This window comes from Eumetopias jubatus, unplaced genomic scaffold, assembly GCF_037043125.1.
Source record: "Eumetopias jubatus isolate StellerSeaLion01/CBP00866 unplaced genomic scaffold, mEumJub1_p1.0 scaffold_2, whole genome shotgun sequence".
NCBI lineage: Eukaryota > Metazoa > Chordata > Mammalia > Carnivora > Otariidae > Eumetopias > Eumetopias jubatus.
In genome coordinates, this window is record NW_028274808.1 from 56732744 (window position 1) to 56745690 (window position 12947).

The 12947-nt window shown below is 35.7% G+C and overlaps 1 protein-coding gene across 1 annotated transcript in view; it reads right to left on the bottom strand.

Annotated features, from left to right (window-relative positions):
* Positions 1-12947, bottom strand: part of GALNTL6 (polypeptide N-acetylgalactosaminyltransferase like 6) — a 1206234-nt gene that overhangs the window by 1004197 nt on the left and 189090 nt on the right. The window lies entirely within an intron of this gene.

The window sequence follows — 12947 nt, forward strand, 5'->3', positions numbered from 1 at the left end:
TATTTTCTTATTAAAGCTGACACATAATGTTAGATTAGTTTCCAGTGCACAACAGAGTGACTCAACATTTCTATATGTTATGTTATGCTCACCAGAAGTGTAGGTACCATCTGTCATCATATAATGCTATTACTGTGCCTGTTACTCCCATGATATTCATTCCATAGCTGGAAGCCTGTACCTCCCACTCCTCTTCACCCGTTTTGCCCATCCTTACACATGCCTTCCCTCTGGCAACCATCAGTTTGTTCTCTGTATTTATAAGTCTGATTCTGATTTTGTTTGTTTATTCAATCTGAGTGAAATCATAGACCTTTCTCTTTCTCAGTCTGACTTAGTAATTCTATTCTATTCTTCATTCCTCAAAATATATATTGTTTTCTCCTTTTAATTGTTACCTCCATGAACTTGATTTTCAGTGTGTATATGATAATTACATTCCACTGTTTTACCTGGAATATTTGTACTCATGTTTATAATTCAAATGAGTTCTTAATTTTTTTTCCTTTTTACTGAATTTCTAAAATATAGGATTCTAGGCCAAATTAGGATAGCTTTTTCTTTTCCTCCATTCTCTGATAAGCCATCAATGTGATTACAAAGTGGTAGAGTAATAGAGTGATTTGGAACATAGCTCTGAAGCCCACTATTTGAGTTAAATCCTGGTTCTGTCTCATATTAGCTGTATGGCAGGGTAGATTATTTAGTTTCTCTGGAGTGTGGTTTCTTCATCTGTAAAGTTAGGATAATAAAAGTTTCAATCTCAGTGGGTATTGTAATGATTCAAAGAATATATGTAAAGTACTCAGAAGAGTGCCCAGCACATGGTATGCCCTCAACACATTTTAGCTAACTACAAAACAAATGTTGACTAACAAATTGTAAGAAGATTATAAACAAAAGGCAAATAAATGTGCAGTGAGGGTACAAGGTTTAAATTCTTTGTAGATATATTATAAAAAAAGAAAAGTTCTATCAGTGTGAAAGAAAAAGTGAGTGATGTAAATTTCCCTCTATGGATAAGAATGGGCTGTTACTACTCCTGGTAACCTGTAAGACAGACGCAGATGCCAGAAACAACTCATTCATGAAGCTTGGTTATTTGAGGGACAAATATATAAATTGATCCATACCTAGGAGGAATGGACAGTCCATTAAGGTAGGTGTGTGTGTGTGTGTGTGTGTGTGTGTGTGTGTGTGTGTATAGATAGATAGACATAAATTTTAAAATGGGAGCTATTGATGATAAATGATGCTGGTGAAAAACTTTTAGACTGAAAGATGGAAAATGCAGGACAGAGCATGGGTAAGGCAAGGACTCTAAAAAGGTGGCTGAGCATATGATCCAGAGAAAAAGGAGAGTAAATTTTTTTTTTTTATGTAATCTCTACACCCAACATCGGGCTCAAACTCACAACCCTGAGATCAAGAGTGGCATGCTCTACCAACTGAGCCAGCCAGGTGCCCCTAGGAAAATAACATAAATAATAGGAAAGGGGAAAAACGATTGAAGAAGATTAGAGAAGCTTACAGATTTGGTGGCAGAAATTTTATTTATCACGTCCTACTGATTTCTGCTCCTTTTAAAATTGTGAAGTATCAGATAAGATCAATTTTCAAGGGTGGAAGGAAGGATAAGGACCTATGGTTTTGATGAAAATGAAGATATATGGAATACTTATTTCTTAAGCACCAATTTAATTTATATTTTTTTCTTTTTGTCAAAATTCATCTAACTTTGCATGGTCCACTGGAGGCTTGGGACTTGCAACAACTGTTTACTAAACATGTTTTGAAAATGAAAGCTCAGGGGCGCCTGGGTGGCTCAGTCGTTAGGCGTCTGCCTTCGGCTCAGGTCATGATCCCAGAGTCCTGGGATCGAGCCCCGCATCGGGCTCCCTGCTCGGTGGGAAGCCTGCTTCTCCCTCTCCCACTCTGCCTGCTTGTGTTCCCTCTCTTCCTGTGTCTCTCTCTATCAAATAAATAAAATCTTAATAGTCTATTCATTCTTCCCAAGAAAACATCAAAATGCCCTGGAATTCAATTATGTGATCAGTTTTATCAAATCAAACATCTTGTAACTATATAAATGTAATAATCTATCAAAGTACAGTAGTAAGATAAAGGTGATTGAGTAATTACAATCACATTTTTAGGGACATCACTGTAAAATAAACTTTGAACCCAACAGAAGGTTTGCAATTAAGTCAGCTACTACAATATGCTTTACTGGGTGGGGGCACTCAGAAATGGGGCAAAACACATGCCTCAGAATTATCTCACCTAAAACAAGGAAGTTGGGTTATTTTAAAATGATTCTTTTAGTCACTTCCAGTCAGTAAGGGATGTTGTACTCACTGCAGACAGCACTAGTAATATAATTTGTGGAGCCCCGGGCATAATGAAAAAGTGGAGACCTAGTCAAGTACAGAGAAATCAAGCTCCCCTTCCCATGGACCTACTGCTCCTAACCCACTGTGGGCAAGAACCCTCAAAGGACAGAATTCCCTGGCTGGCTGGAACATGTTCTACACCTGGATGGGGCAGGCAAGATGCCTTGGCTAAATACGTCACTGAGTTAACAACTCAAGCAGGGACTGGTCACTGCCCTGTCCCCAAGATGCTGCTGGGCACACATCCAACTCTCCAGGCACCTATGCTAAGTCCTACATTGGGATGTCGAAGGTGAAGCTGAAATGCATATGTATGCCCTCCCATCTTCCCTCCCTCATTTCTTAGAGAACTGGTTTTCTCCTCAGGGAGGGCAGCAACAGTTGCTAGGTAGAACTGAAGAAGAACCAGCCAAGATTCAATCCAATAGAAAGAGGAAAGGAGGGTTTGGTGAGAACATGTGAGCTAAGATTCTAAGCAACCCCATCTCCACCTCCTTCACTGTACTCTCCATTATCCCAGGGACTTCATTTACAAAACGCAAATTCAAAGACTGCATTATTAAGGATTTCAAGAATGGCAACAAAGGGCATTTCACTCCAAGAGTTCGGAGTAGTGGGATTCTGTGCAAATGCATTGATCCCAGGCTCATGAAATTGGCTCTGACTACTGGGCATCTTTCCATGGTTCTGAAACATGTCAGGCAGGACATGTAGACGCTGGAAGTTTTCTGGAGCACAAGGGATACAGCAGCATTTGCTATAGGAGAACTCATCAACTTTGGAAGTGTCATGTGAATATTTTTACTCATCAGAATTAGAAAGGAAAACACTTAGAAAGGTTTGCTCTTTAAATTAAGAGAATTATAAGACAAATACTCATTCTGATTCAGAATTTGCACATCAATTACAGAGAAAAAGTTATGTTTATTGTATGACTCACCCAAAATTTTCACAGCAAATTTTGAAGCGTATCTCAATTATCCCTTGATTTACTTAAGGGTTGATGTGGGGACTGTGGGTAGAATACTTGAATGGGCTCTTCCTGAAGAGGCATGAGACATTTCAAAATTTTTATTATTTATTTTTTAATATCATCATTTTTATGACCATTCTGAAATTATACCTTAATAAGTACTTATTAGTCAAAATAAGAGTGGGAGAAAAAATATTTGAAAATGAAAAATGTTTGAATAGATTCAAATAGTCTCATCACAATACTAATAGTCTAAAAATGGGAACATACATAGTTTCAGAAAATTCAATATGGAAATTAAAAAGATAGCATATAAAGCAATTAGTGGTTCAGAGTAGGTTTTACTCCTCAAAAGACTGACCAGAAGAGTACATTGTTCCTTTGTAAATTATAGGCCCTTTCTCTCAGGTAGCTTATCATTATTATTTTTTTTTAAGATTTTATTTATTTATTTGAGAGAGAGAGAGTGAGAGACAGAGAGCACGAGAGGGAAGAGGGTCAGAGGGAGAAGCAGACTCCCTGCTCAGCAGGGAGCCCGATGTGGGACTTGATCCCGGGACTCCAGGATCATGACCTGAGCCGAAGACAGTCGCTTAACCAACTGAGCCACCCAGACGCCCCATTATTATTTTGTTTTATATACTACAATTTTTCCACAGTGATGCAAGTAGATATGGATTCACCTTTATGTATCTTACTTGGAACCTTTGTACATTTCAACCTGAAGACCCCGGAGTAACAGTGGTTTAAAAAATTCAGATGCATTATCAATTTTGGATTTCTTTATTTCTTCATTTCCTCTTTTATTTTGTTCTTGATTTTACTTTCAATATATTCAAGTCTTACAGGTGTTAACTTCTCTTTCATATTACATCTCTATGGGCTGCTTTCTGAACAAATTTCTTAATGCTCTCTTAACCACACCTGTCTCTTAAACTGTGTTCCCTATATATTTATCTAATCGGTGAGGGTTTCTTTTTTTTCTTTTTTCCTGTTTACTAATTGAATAATTTTAATTTGTTTTTATTTCTAGTAGTTCTTTGGATTTTTTTTTCCTACACCTAACTGCTTCTGTTTCATAACACCCGCTTCTTTTTCATGCTTATTATTACTTTATCCATTTTCAGAAAATGAACAGATTAATTTTTAAAAACATTATTTTTTTTAAATTTTACTTGGAATTAATAAACCAACTAAGTATCTACTAACCTCATTTGTTTTGGAATTTTGTTTTGCAAAATTCTCCTTGTCCTTCTCTCTCCTTTTCTTTTTCTTTGTCCCTCTCTCTAACGCTCCCTATCTAGATGTTCCATCGTCACTTCCAACTAACACTTTTTTTCCCCTCAAATCTAAAATTAGCATTCATCCTACAGATTGAGGTTTCTATCCAACAATGATTTTAGAAATATGATTGATCTAGATGCTCTCCAGGGGAGGCTTGGACTCCCTGGGCTCCCAGTAAGCACTAAAGCTTCGCAATTTTCCTGGTACAACTGCAGCCTCTCTATCCAGGGACATCATTCACACTCAGACTGGGTGGCAACATTTGCAACCTCCTTTCAGGTCAGGCAAACTCTGCCTCAAGCTTTATTTTCTAGCAGTAAACTTAAAGTTGTGTCTTTTTTCCAATTTCTGGTCCTTGGAGATGTCTATCTTGTTTTTGGCTTGGCTGTGTAAATTTTTTTTCTTTTATATTTTTTCCATCATTGTGATGTATTTTGAAAGAAGCAGAGGTGACATAATTATCCTTAAAGTATGAATTTATAATACTTTCTATATCAAAGCCTTGATAATTACAAAGTAGGAAAACATTGAAGTTGATTTGATATCATGTTAAGGATGTTAATGATGGTTAAACAAAACACTGTTTATGTGTCTGGCCATGGTACAATGCCCACTAACCTGGGTATAGTTCAGGTATTCTGACATTTGAATCACATATAAATCTAGTAATATTCTTACAGTATCTTCATTTTATAGTTGAGGAAGCCTAGTAAAGTAAGCTTAAGTGACCTGCCTGATGTCAAAGAACTGAGAAGCGACAGAGCAGGAACATAAACTTACTTTCTGACACTGACATTTTACATCATACCACACCCTCTTCTTGTTAATTAAAAATTAAAAGATGCATATCATGACTATAGTTCAATGAAAATATTTTTTTATTTTGACTTCATATGTAATCCAGAAACTGTTTTCTGAGCCAAGAAACGGCCCACCATTTTGCAACATGAAACAACTGGGACATACTTTTGGGTTTTATTATTATTTTTTTAATGTCTATCTATGCTACAGAAGTCGCGATGATTAAAATCAAGTTACAGTTAAAATTATCCTTCATTGTCAGAATGACTCTGGACACTCTAAATTTTTTGTTTTTTGTTTTCTCTTTTGTTTTGTATTGGTTTCCTAGCTTGTAATAATTTAGATAATATTATAATTAACAGTTTTTAGAGTTTGGCTGAATCTCAACTGTGACCCCATCTGTGGCAGAGACCAAGTAAATGCTCATGAAACTTGTCTCTTTCTCTTTGATGCACAGCTGAACTACTATAATGAGCCCCTTACGTGAAGATGTGACTCCGTCTTGTACTTGAAATGTGAGCTGAGCAGATGGGTTACTACTGAGACAGTTTAGAAAGGATGTGCCTTCCCCACACATTTTCTATTCCAGCTCCCTGAATGCTTGATGGTATCTGGGCCACAGAATGAATGGAGCCTGAATCTTTGAACCAATTCCTGAAGAGGAACCACAAAAGAGATTCATTCAACCAGAATACCACTGAATTTAGTTAGATGGAAATAAACTTTTTAACCACAGAGATTTTTAGGGATGTTGTAGCAGTGAATTTTAATAATTAGCATATATGACTAATTGCATATTCCTAGAGTCTTTTAAAATGGTAAGTATGTAATCATTTTTCAATGTTTTATGTAGCTATTTAAGTTTAAATGCAAATTTTTCTATGAAAATGATACATTTCCTTGTAGGTTTTCTTATTTGTTGCCACGGATTTGCCAGCATAGTATAGACTACAAACCTTAATAAATATATTAAAACATAAAACAATAGACTATGTAATAATCTGTCTTGAAAATAAAGATTTTTTAAAAACTGCATTAAAATCCAGGAATATATCATAAGAGTTATATTTAATGGCCAAGCTGAGTTTGTTCCAAGACATCAAAAGTCGTCTAATATCTGAATATTTACCAATATGCAACAGATGCATTGAATAGGACTCATGATAAAATTGCAACATTTTCCCTGTTATGAGCTAAATTGTGTGTCCTCAAAATTTATGTGTTGAAGTTTTAACTACAGTATCTCAAGACAGGGTCTTTAAAGAGGTAATTAAGTTAAAATGAGTTTGTTAGGTAGTAGGCTCTAATACAATATGACGCATGTCTTTTAAGAAAACGAAATTACAACACACAAAGACACAGGCAGAGAGAAGAAAATCTGAAGACACAGGGAGAAGACAGCCGTCTACAAGCCAGAGAGGCCTCAGAAGAAATCAACCCTGCTCACACCCTGATCTTGGACTTCAAACTTCCAGAGTTGTGAAAAAAAACTAATTTCTGTTGTTTAATAAGCCAGCCAGTCTGTGGCACTTTGTTTTGGCAGCCTTGCAATTAATACACTCCCCTTCCTTTAATATTTATACATTTAGGGTAATAATCCCATGAAAAATTTGGCACATAATTAACTTTTCCGTTCATTCTTGGGTAATAAATTGTTCTATAATCACTTTAAGTCACAACACAAAGTCTGGACTAAATAATAAATCCAACATATTAATCAACCTGCTTCAACAGTAATCTGAGGTTTAGACTTCCCCTCCCTCTTTTGAATGCCCAGAGTCATAATGGGCAGCTGTCTTAATTAGGGAAAGGAGATGGAATTGGCTTCTGCTCTCCCTCTAGCTCCCCTATTTCCTTAGTTTCTAACTGTGGTTTTGAGCATTATGGAAAGAGGAGAAAAAAGAGTGGTAAGGTCATAGCGTACTTCTGACTTGGTTGGATAGATTTCATGCTCTTTGGGCCTAAGAGCACTGAAAAGTGATTTTTGTCTCATAAGTATTTCTTTCTGTGTGTTCTTCGGAGATTTTTGTTCCTGGGGACCTTTCACCTACAACTTTCATGTTATGGATAAAACATTCCATTTCCTAAGCCCTTGATTCATCTATGGTCCACATCACATGAACTCGTACTGTTGAACTCTTTCCTAAATAGCCCACATCTATTTACAGACAATATCTGCATATCTCCTGCCCCTCAAAAACCCTGAGAGTACAGAGTTATCCCAGCACACTGTATCCTGCAACCAAAACAGTGTACAGTAAGTTTGAGAAATGCTGCATGTCACATGCTTTCTTAACATTACCAATGTTTGTTAGCATATTAAAAGTCAACATACTAGAAATGTACTTAATTTTTAAACACCTACCCCAAATACACTTTTACATGGGAGACACTATGTGTTAATCCTTTATTAACGTCCTGTAGAAGTAGCATTCTATGATGTAGCCGAGACAGTCATTGATCCTTTAGTAGCCATGTACTCTCCAACTTATCAGACCCCTTCCCTTATAGTTAGGTAGGACCAGTTTAGTCACTGGTTAGGTCACCAGTTTTGGTGAAATGGCTTTGAGCAGTTGTGATATGAATTACCTCTGAGTGAAGTCATTTAATAGTGGACTGCACAAATCCTCTTCCCCCTCCTAAGAACAGTGGAGCCACATATAGAAATGGTGACACCATAAGCAAGAAACACTCTGGATCTTTGAGTCATCGTTTGGAAGTGATTTTGTGTGAATGAGAAATTAATTTTTATTTACAAAGAAACTGAGGTTCCAACTCCAGCAAAATCTAGCCCTATTGATCAATACATATATGTATTCAAGAAAATATACTGGCTTATGAATTTTGACTTCACTCCATATGCTCTGGCCCCTATTTTAGATCTTCTCTGGGCAGCCCATAAAAGAGAATTACATAATGATACTAATTTTCTTCTAAGCCCATTTTATAGCTGTTCGTTAAAAATTTGTTATTTGTATGTCCCAAATAAATTTCATTCATAAATCAACTGACAACTTATTAACTGCCTTCAGTCTCCAGAGAACTCAAAATTTTGATAATTTGAATTGTTTTCAAAAAAACCTGAGGCGTCATAATTATAGTTACTACTACTTGTTTTCTATTGTTGCTCTTCCTATACTTCAAAATTGATGAGTCACAAATGCCTTACTTAAAACAGAGTAAATCCTCTTTATTTATTTATTTTTTAATTTATTTATTGAGCGAGAGAGAGAATGGTAGAGAGAGAGCATGAGACGGAGGAAGGTCAGAGGGAGAAGCAGGCTCCCCGCCGAGCGGGAAGCCCAATGCAGGACTCGATCTCGGGACTCCAGGATCATGACCTGAGCCGAACGCAGTCGCTTAACCAGCTGAGCCACCCAAGCACCCGAGTAAATCCTCTTTAAAAGAACACCTTTTATTCAGTGAAATTTTCAACTGCTTGTCCTCATTCTTTTCAGGTCTAGCCTGTCCCTCTGCTTATCCACACTTTCTTTTGGTTTGGTTTGGTTTGGTTTGGCTTGGTTTGCATGCTCTATCAAGTTCCAATTCAATGAAAACCTAGCTCTAGTTCAGCCTTCTTTCTTAAATACATTTTCAGGACAAAACAATTAACATTATTGTCTAATATACTGCTGATATAATTAATTTTAATACTTTCACTTATAAATGTCATCTTTTCCCTTAAGGAAAGGGCATCAACTTTCACTTCTTTATCAGTCAATCACTACTAGGCTCAAGATGAGTATATAGTAGCCACATAATAATTATTTGGGGGCAGAACCATTATGATTGGTATAGAATAGCATAATACTTAAGAGGACATATTCTGGAATCAGATATCCTAGGTGTTAATCCCAGCTCCACCATCTACTTGTGGTATGACTTAGAAAATTATTTACTGTGTCTCATTGTCTCCAAGAAGACAAGAGTAATACCTGCAGGCTTACTGAGAAGAATAAATGTAATATTATAAGCACGCTACTTGTTATCACTTTATGATACAGACAGAATCAGTGATTGCTACTGGGATTTCCCACTCAGTATTCCATCTCCATAGACTATAAAGAAGCTAAGTCACTAAGAAAATGTCATTGGTAGTAATGAACTAGTATGATATTATAAAGCCTACAAAAAAAACATACAGCAATCCTGCAGTAAAAGACTACTAATGCAACTATTAAAGTATCATTAAAGAAGCATTACTGAGAAAGTCTTTATCACAATGATAATATTTTATAGAATTGTATTGCTACTAAAATGATGAATGAATAATTATTGCAAAAATTAATAATTTTTTACTCTTTCCTTAGAATGCTACAAAATTCAAAAAGAAATTTATCTCTAAAACACCTATTAAGGAAAATATCCTACTAATTACATTACCTAAATGTACATTCAAATCATTATTTCTTATAATTGGGTATTAATATATACTTTTAGTTTTATGAGTAAAATTGAAAGACTCGTTTATAATTTAGTGTTTTAATTGTCAAAAGGCAAAAATCAAATTCAGAAATAACCAGCACATGTCTAATATGCAGCAAATTATTCTTTATATGTATCTCATTTCTAAACAACCTTATAATTACCTTAGAATGTATTTTTCACTTTTGTATTTATGTTACAGTGAATTAGGGGAAATGTGACAAGGGACCAGTTCTGGTAATGTGGTAATTAAGACTTAAACAGATGTCACCATTAATAAGAGACTCAAATGAAGTGTATGTAATAAATGGTTGCCTTCAGCTGCTATGGCAGGCCTAGTTTCATTGGTAATGGTATCTGGAACTGGTTCAATCCCTAATAATGAACAAACAAAAAAAGTTTAAATAAACCTAATGAGAAATTTGTAAACTACCAGTATGTTTTGCTAGTCAAAACTTCATAGGCATTGAAGACTTTTAGGATGCATGACATAATTAAAATAAAAAGGATAAAATTATTAAAAAAGTCTAATTTTAAGAAGTCTTTTTAAAATCTAAAACAGAATTTGCTTATCAATATATTATCACTTCAGAGTAAGACCCTTGGATTCTCATTTAAGTGCAATCAATGAGTTAATATTTGTAATCATTTAAAGCAGGGCCCGGTACATCATAAGTGCTATATATGTGTTTTTCATAATATTAGTAATAATAATGCCCATTATTATTATTACTACTACTTATTTAGCATCTATAATAACTAATGAAAGCAAAAGCACTGAAATTGTTGGTACTGTTCTCCCTTAGGTCCTGTCATGGGTTGAGCCGTGCCCTCCTATCACCCACTTAAACTATATGGTGAAGTGCCAACCCTTGAAATGTGAATGTGAATGTGACCTTATTTGGAAATAGTGTCTTTGCAGATATAATAAGGTTAAGATGAGATCACTGTAGATGATTAAATGAACCCGAATCCAATATGACTGGTGTCCTTATAAGAAGAAGAAAATGTGGACACAGGGATTGATGGCTTGGAAGGATGGAGGCAGATATTAGAAAATATATTGTCCCAACCAAGGAACCCTTGGGCCCACCTGAAGCTGGAAGAGGCAAAGGAGGATCTTTCTCTATAGGTCTGGCCTTGTCAACATTTTTATTTCAGACTTCTAGCCTCTAGAACTGTGAGAGAATACATGTCTGCTGTTTTAAGCCTTCCAGACTGAGGTATTAATGTATGGCAGCCCTCATCTCTCCTCCAAAAGAAGATATCTCAGGAAATACCAGGACTGTATTTCCATAAATAAAATTTTATTGTACATTTTGTGCTCATTTCTACGATTCTCATTTGATCCAAAATAATCCGCCATATTTTAAAGTTTTTTAAAAGATTTTATTTATTTGAGAGAGCAAGTGAGAGAAAGAGAGAGAAAGAGAGAGAGAACACAAATGAGGGGAGGGACAGAGGGAGAAGGAGAAGCAGACTCCCCGCTGAGCAGGGAGCCCGAAGCAGGAGTTGGATCCCAGGACCCTGAGATCATGACCTGAGCCACCAGGCACCCCTAAAGTTTTTTTAATTACTTTATTTATAAGCATATTCTAAACAATTGTGAAAGACACAAAGGATGTACTAACTCGTTCAAAACATTTAAGTGATGGACTCATCCAATTCCCCAGGATCGAAAATGGAAAAGCACACATCTTTACCTTGTTTTAACTAAAACAAAATTTTAAATAAAACTTTCAAGTTGAAATATTGTTATAAAATTCATCAGATATAGAAGACACTATGCCCAGATCACCCAGATTTCTAATATATGTGTTATTTAAGTGAACACAAGTATATTCAGAGATCCATCACCAGTAGTCTTTTAAATCTCTGTGATGTCATCACTAAAGTGCACAAAGCATGTATTTCTGATATCTGACTAAGGAGAAATTTTCAAAAAATGCTTGGCTGAGCCTCAAATACAAGCATCCCAATGGACAAGGTCAATTTCAAATTTATACCAAGGATTATTCAAACTTAGAATTTCTCTCTAGTTTCTCTAGTTTATAGGATCTCCAAATCTGCTGACCATTGCAAGGGTTGATCTGGTGATTTGGGGTCATCCTATGGATACAGGGAATATGTTGGGTTAAACAAAATTCTTCCACTCGATTTATATCAAAATTCAAGATGGATTAATAATTTCCACTGCTTCTTTAAAGGTGGCTGCAAATTATTATATACAGCCCATGTTTGTCTCCATTTAAGTTTATAAGGTTAAAGCTTATGTTAAGCAGTATTAATATTTGTAAGGCAAGGACGATGCTAGTTTATAATAGGTCTAATTTTTTAAGGGCAATTCTTGAAACTATAGTGCTAATTGTGTATAAATAAAATGTTTCCCAAAAGAGTAAAGACACCAAACAAGTATTGCTGTAGAATTACTACAGCAACTGCACTTCAATAATCATGTATAAATAAATCTGTAAAAAATTCCCATGTCATTTATGAAGGACAACTAAAACTAGCATTAATTAATTAGCTAATTAGCACAGGACATGGTAATGGTCTTTAGACATGTGATGATATAATCTTTGCCATGAACCTTGTGGAATCAAATCCAGTTCGTTTGCTATTATATGCCAGTGCTTGACATAGTGCCCAAGAATGGCAGGCTATGAGATAGGCATTCTGGAAATATAGCAGAGGGACAACTGCTCTAAACAGAGTCTTACAGAAATTAAGTAAATAATTTTTAACCTGAGACCAGACGTGATTTTTTAATTTGACACCTCAGTTCTAGAAAGGGAGTATCATAACTGAAGGAAGTCTGACCAGAACTCAAGAGTCCACTGACTGAGAGAGGAGCCTAGTAAGACATAAAGTCTGGAAAAGCAAAGCAGTTCCCAATCATGTCAGGCCTTCTAAACCATGAGGAGAACTGTGGACTTCAACTTAAAAACAACAGGTGCTATCGTGAGTTGAAAAATGTCTCCCAAAATTCATGCCCTCCTGGAACTTCAGAATGTGACTTTATTTGAATATAGGGTCTTTGTAGATTTAATTAATGTAAAGAACAAGATGAG